At 46.5% G+C, this 6,955-nt stretch overlaps 1 long non-coding RNA gene and 1 pseudogene across 1 annotated transcript; one reads left to right on the top strand and one right to left on the bottom strand.

Moving 5' to 3' along the window:
- Positions 1–6,955, bottom strand: part of LOC119275219 — a 19,500-nt pseudogene that overhangs the window by 10,810 nt on the left and 1,735 nt on the right.
- Positions 4,054–5,874, top strand: LOC119275221. Its single transcript, XR_005135563.1, has 3 exons — positions 4,054–4,218; positions 4,767–5,430; positions 5,544–5,874. It is a non-coding gene; the product is annotated as an uncharacterized LOC119275221 (long non-coding RNA).

Genomic DNA, 6,955 nt, shown 5'->3' with positions numbered 1-6,955 from the left:
CTCGCGGGGAGGTCGAGATGGCGTGGACTGCGTGCGCGGTGGCGCTGCCTTGGCGGCCGCCGGCCGCTGATGCGTGCGGCAGAGTTGAGGGCGCCTAGATCTGGGCCGCGCGAGCCCGCCCAGGCCCGCGACAAGAACTCTGCCCCCACCCACCCTTCTCCCTCCTCCCACCCCTCCCGTCCTCCGCCGGCGGTTGCCGCTGGGTTAACAAGCACGCGCGCGGCGACCCTGACGGTTGCTGCTCCGCTGTGCCCCGGCGGATCTTGGCGGCGGAGGCTGCGGGCCAGCGCGGCGGCGGCGCGGTGCAGGTGGCTGCTGCCGCCTGCTGGACGCGCTCCCGGCGGTGGCCGGCCTGCTGGAGCTGCGCTGGTCGGTGCCCACTCCTGCGACGACAACGTTTCTAGGCTTCCCCATGTGTGTTGGTCTTCTCTGATGATTCTTCGCCATGCCCGGTCTGCCAATGCATATGAGGTCTTCGTTCTTGGGTCGGGGCGAAATCCCCGCGCGGCGACGGCCTGCGCTGTCAACGTCGACGCCCGAGGGTGCCGTCACCTCCTTGGAGGCGTTGGCATGACCCTGACCGGACCTCCTCCTCAAGCACCGGGAGAAATCCTATGTCCGGCCTCCCGGACCGGGCAGCGGCGGCGTCTCAACGCCGTTCCCCTCTTGATGGCGCTGCTTTGGCTGCAAGTGGAGTACTTGATGCGGCAGATGGTGGTTGGCGATGCATCGATCTGGCGTAGACTGCTAGACAAGGAGCAGGTCGCAACGTTTGCCTGCGCCAGCGATCCCCAATGGATGCTACACCAGTTCCAATCAGGCCCTGCCTTTCACCCGCCGACTCTCTAGGCACATGGGTGCGAGGTACGTCGGCCTGGGCAGTCCTGAAGCTGCATTCGTCCCTGGAAGTGTCTGGCAATGGCAGTGATGCTGCCCTGTTGCTCCGAGTCTCGGTGCTTCGCCATTTTGGCTGAAGGCAAGGCTGGGCGAGGCCTAATGTCGTTGCGTGTCTGTAGTTGAGGGCACCTCCTCACCTAGCTGTAGTCACTTGGTGAGGACGGTCGTGTGTGTGTGTGTGTGTGTGTGCGCGTGTGTGTGTATCCCTCCTTTCTGGAGGTTGTACCCCCGATGTCTTCCTGTTCAATGCAATGAAACACAACTCTTTTGCGTTTTCTCGAAAAAAAAGAAGCCTATTTTCAGCACAAGTACGAGTCTACACCAAGCAATGGCACTTCAACATGGCCCGCCAGCAAATAAATGCTCAAAAAAATAGTTCACATGACAAACTAATAAGATCATGGCAAAGACGTGCAACATTTTTTCGAAATCATAGCATTGCACATGTCCCCAACGCTCACAAACTAAAGATCCAATCATCTCATATACCGGTGCTAAGCCACCACAAGATTGTATTGAAGAATTTGCAGAAGCTCTATGCCTCTTCATCACATGCACCAATCCCACAGGAGGCCACACTAGAATGAGAAAACTATTGATACCTACAATACCATATATAGAATATGGAACTATATTTATGATGAGTCTAATGATATAAGTCTAGCATTCTAAATGTAAATGTTTTTCTCCATAAAGTTGGTCAAAGTTTGTGAGGTTTGACTTCTTATAAGATCTATACGCACAAAATTATGGAACGGAGGGAGTATAAACTATGAGTGGTTGTAATGTGTATGATCTTAGTATAAGTGTATCAATCTTCATACTTTGTAGAATATGACGATATGTGAAGACTAAATCTATGTTTTTCAGTTCATATTTATACATTGATTTCTTTATTGTAGCTCTCAGACATGGCATTATTGATGCATAACCAATTTTTATCTTCACTATAAAGACACACACATCATCTATCTCACATGACATTAAAAAATCCGGAATAATCAAACCAATAAAATAAAAAACAAGAGTTAAAACTAAGCACATGAAACTACATGTGAAGATGAAAATCAAACGCATTGTGAGAAAAAATTACAATTAAACTTACACGAACGTGAAAAACTCTTGAAGAACACAACAACTAACATAAACAACCAACCAACTAGCCAAATAATCAGCGCAAGGCTCTTTCTATCCACAAATACATAACTTATATGTAGCGTCTAGATAATGTGTGTTCCTTTATAAAAGATTTCAACATCCATACCAATATGATGTTTATACATACGGCACGACATAAAAAAGTGAACATGCAACAATTGAGTAGCTAATCAAATAATTATCAGATAAAGTTTAATACCACCGTATACAAGATTTCTCTCACAACGTATCAGCAGGGCATGGCTATGTAGAGCGGACTGTACACGGTTTTAGTACGTAGCCTGTGTCATTTTATTTGTCAACATGCATCATGCATGGTTGTAATAAATGTACTACTTTCCCATCTTGAGCTCTTATATCACCGTCCCTGTGTATGTATCAATGTGTTTTTCTTAATATAATAGCATATAGCACACGTGGAGCCATCATGTATATTTTCTTTAGCTTATAAATAATTGTTCATGATTCTAACATGACGTACAGACGGGCGCGGCGTGCCGCTACGCGGGTTAAACTAGTATAGTCCCAAAATTGAACATGAACATCTTTTTTCTGATCCTAATTTTGCACGCGGATCCGTCCTCTGCAGAGCGCGACAATGCCAACGTTTGTGGTGGATGTCATGACAGGGACAACACTGTAAAACTGCATAGAACAATGGAGCAGATGACATCCACTTTGATTTGTCGGTATGCATTTCGATACGAAAAGCTCTGAACTTGTGATACGCATGCGGCAATGCCCATGAAACTAAGTTTGCCTAAGGTTGCCACATCTAAGGTTAGGCAAGTTTGACCAATTTAGATGGGTGTTTGGTTCAAGCCACACCTTAGGCAAGCCATATTAGGGTCCCATATCACATACACTCAAAAAGTATGGCAAGATTCCCTTAGACTTGTCAATTTATGGCTCTCAGGGGATGTTTGGTTCTAGGCCTAACCATGCCACACTTTGCCGTGGGGTTGTTTGGTTCTAGGCCTAGCATTACCACACTTTGCCACACATTTTTGCCAAGCTTGCCTAAGCTTAGTTTATCAAAATGAAAGCCACAAGTTGGCAAGCCTAAGGGGATCTTGCCATATTTTTTGTGTGTATGCCATGTGGGGTCCAAGTGTGGCTTACCTAAGGTGTGGCTTGAACCAAACACTCACCTAAGTTAGTCAAACTTGCCTAATTTTAGGTGTGGCAACATTTGGCAAAGTTAGTCACAAACCAAACAGCACAATGTTGTCACACTTGCCTAAGGTTAGTTCTTTAAAATGAGAGCCACAAATTGGCAAGCCTAAGGGAATCTTGCCACACTTTTTAAGTGTATGTGATGTGGGACCCTAGTGTGGCTTGCCTAAGGTGTGGCTTGAACCAAACACCCATCTAAATTGGTCAAACTTGACTAACTTTAGATGTGGCAACCTTAGACAAACTTAGTCCCAAACCAAACAATCCCTCATTTTGAAAAACTAACCTTAGGCAAGTATGACAACATATTGTATGGTAAAGTGTGTCATGGTTAGGCCTAGAACCAAACACCCCCTACAAGATGAATCATGTCTGCTATGGCAGCGAATTGGCCATAAATATCTACAGAACATGCTCTGGCCGTCTCCGCAAGATCCCCAGCCTGACAACTTCGTCCACACATTATGAGATGAAATCCGAAGGGAATATTGTACTAGTAAAGCTGTACTGTGAGTGAGTGTGAGCAGTGAAGTTGCTACTACTCGGGAAAACAAACAAACAAACAAACAAACAGTGGCGTGGATGAGAACAAAAGGGCACCGGACTATAGACAAGAGGGATTAATTGGATATATGCGCCTATTCCCGTGCGTGACAACAGGTAACATTTTGTTGTGTAGCAGTCGGAGCTCCCATGACCAAACACACCAACAAGCATAGTAACTCCGACTAATGATAAAGGCATTTTCAGTTTGGTTTTCTAGCAAAATCTCCTGGTGTGTGCGACGGATGAATGCGGACAAGAATGTAAAACAGTGTTTTCAACTGTGCGTACTTGCGCCATTCTCCTCGTTTGGCAGGAGAGGATCCAACAACACCGCGCCGCCGCCCGCTCACAGTGTCGCCGCCCGACTCCTCCTCAACGCGCCGCAGACCAACTCCTCGATGCCGATGTACCTCCTCCGCCATACTGGGCTTCTCCCCGGTGGTAAGCCCTCGCCTCGTCTCCCCCTCTTTCCCCATCGCCGTCCAGGTTTCTTCCATCCGCCGGTCCATGGCTGCCGCCTCGTCTTCCCCGGCGAGCTCGCCAAGCACGCCGTCTCCGAGGGCAGCAGGGCCGTCAACAAGTTCACCTCCTCCTAGACTGATGATGTGTCGTTGGTTTCTCTATCTGCACTGTCGACTATGCCTACCTATCTGCAAGTAGTGGTAGTAGTATGTGTTGTTGATTTTTTACTTGGTGTCTGAATTGATCTCTGCCATGTCTGCTTTCATATGGCAGCAGCTTGGTATTACTCTGAAAATGGCAGTAGCTTCAAACTTGCTCCGACGGTGCTCTGTAGTTAGATGATGGTGTGTGCTCTGACCATGTTATCCTACTGCAAGATTTGTGCTGGAATTTGTGTTCTTGGATAAATCAGAAGTGGCATATGCAACTGAATTATGTCGCTCTTAAGTCTTACCTAGCAAATGTCCTACCTAGCAAATGTAAAGATGTTTGCCAATCACTGTTTAGTAAACTAGTTCTATTTGCAGGCTATCATCCGAGTAGTCATTCATTACCCAGCTTAAGCCAATACAGGTTACACTCCAAATAGACCGGGTACGTGATTCTCTCTGTAGATATTGTATAGGCAATATTCTGCCAAGCTTAGAAAATATATATTATCCCAAGTTTGGTGTATATTCATTTTTATTTGCATTCATTTCTGTTTATAACTGGGTCAGATGCTCATTCAGTTGCACATGTTTGTCTGGATGAATCATGCTTATAAATATTATTTATGCATTGTATTGTGCAAGTCGTCATCAGTCACTCAATTGATTAGGTGGATGTTTGTTTCTAGTCTGAATGATTATGTATCATCCTACATGCTTGTTCCAAGTTTTCCTTTGCCTGAATCTTAATCAATTAACGGATAAAATCTTACATAATTTGTTTCTTGTTTTGTATCCTATTCCAAGTTGGTCTGTACTGCTTTTGTTGGAGAAGACATGAAGATGCAGTACTACTATGGAAATGTCTAACTGTTTGACAATATGATTGTAGTTCTCACATGATTCTCTTGCTGCCGTTGAGTGATGATCCTTCATATTGTGGCTGTATGTGTTCTCTGGTTGATAAAGGTCATAGTGATTATTTTTGTGGAGTCCCCCTTGTTAGCTTATTTTTTCAGGTTACGTCCTCAACTAAGATTTGGTAAGTAGCCATCTCCTATCTTCGAGGCAAATACTCGACCGATTCTTTTTGCCATTCACCTGAGAAAGGCAGCATTAATACTAACCTCCTGCTATGATCTTGAATTTTTGTAGTGCAAATGGCGGACATTTAGCTAGTGGTACATGCCTTGCCGGGCTCCCCGACGGATAGTGTCTGACTTGCAAGCACGGCGGAGGCTTTGTCCACGGTCCTGCAGTGGATGATATTGTTTGGTCGGCAATGATAAAGTGCTCCCACAATGGCTGCCAGAGCGAGTCACCTAGCACGAGCTTGACGATCACCACAGTGCTTCTACACTTCTGTAGCAACATGATTACTTTTACGTGTGGATTCTACCTGTAGCAAGTATTTCTGCTATGATGTTGTTTTGCTTGTAAAGATTGGATTTTTGGATGCCTTGCACCATCGTATATCAATATAAAAACCCTGCGTACCAAACAACACTTTTATACAAAAAAGATTGTGGATAGAGGAGGATTGGGAATTCAGGGGGATTTGAGAGGATTGGGTGGAAAAGAGGGATTCACCGAATCCCCTCAAATCCCCACCCCCTTTGGGGCTGGAAACCCCCTGTACCAAACAAGGCCTTAGGCCTTGTTCGGTTTGGGAGGGTTTGAAGAGGTTTGAAAAGGATTGAAGGGGATTAAATCCCTTACAAGTCAAAATCCTTCTCAAACCTCCCCAATCCCCTTCAATCCCTGTGGCAAGGGGATTAACCGAACATGGCCTTATGGATTCCTGCCACATGTGGTGTGTACTGTGAGTGTGTACAGTAATAGCTTCTCACGGTATGACATCATAAAGTTTGGTTATTGACTATATCACTAAACTTTTTTTTTTTGCTATGATCATTATGCCAGCATGCTATAGTGGTTACTGGTTAACCATGTACTCCCTCCATTCCTAAATATTTGTCTTTTTAGAGATTTCAAATGGACTATCACATACGGATGTATATAGACATATTTTACAATGTAGATTCACTCATTTTGCTTCGTATGTAGCTTGTTAAAATATCTAGAAAGACAAATATTTAGGACCGGAGGGAGTACCTTCTACCACGCTGGTGCGCTGTCCCATGCAAAATGCAGTGGTCAAACGCAACAACACATGTACTACGCGCTGTCACAAGTTTTCATGCAGTCTTTTTTTCTTTTTTTGAGACAAATTTTCACGCAGTCTTCTGGCAGTTGACCAATAGTACAAAGTGCAACGTCGAGAAAGATAAAAATGGAAACGGAGTTAAGTAAGCATGCATGCATGGTCACCTTGAGGTAGGTGTCGACGGCGCGGTAGAGGGCGGCGTCGGCCGCGCGCGCGTGGGCGAGCACCGCGCGGGCGAGCTCCTCGAGCTCGGCGGGCCGCAGCCCGGCCTCCAGCGCGGCCTCCGCCAGGTACGCGTCCACCAGCCCTCGCCACCCTGGCCCCGGCCCCGCCGCCGGCGCCCTTGCCGCCCTCCTTGAGGAACCCGCGCACCAGCCGCAGCACCAGCGGCACCAGGGCC

Source organism: Triticum dicoccoides, chromosome 3B, assembly GCF_002162155.2.
Source record: "Triticum dicoccoides isolate Atlit2015 ecotype Zavitan chromosome 3B, WEW_v2.0, whole genome shotgun sequence".
In the NCBI taxonomy this organism is placed as follows: Eukaryota; Viridiplantae; Streptophyta; class Magnoliopsida; order Poales; family Poaceae; genus Triticum; species Triticum dicoccoides.
This window is presented reverse-complemented; position numbering and strand designations above follow the sequence as displayed.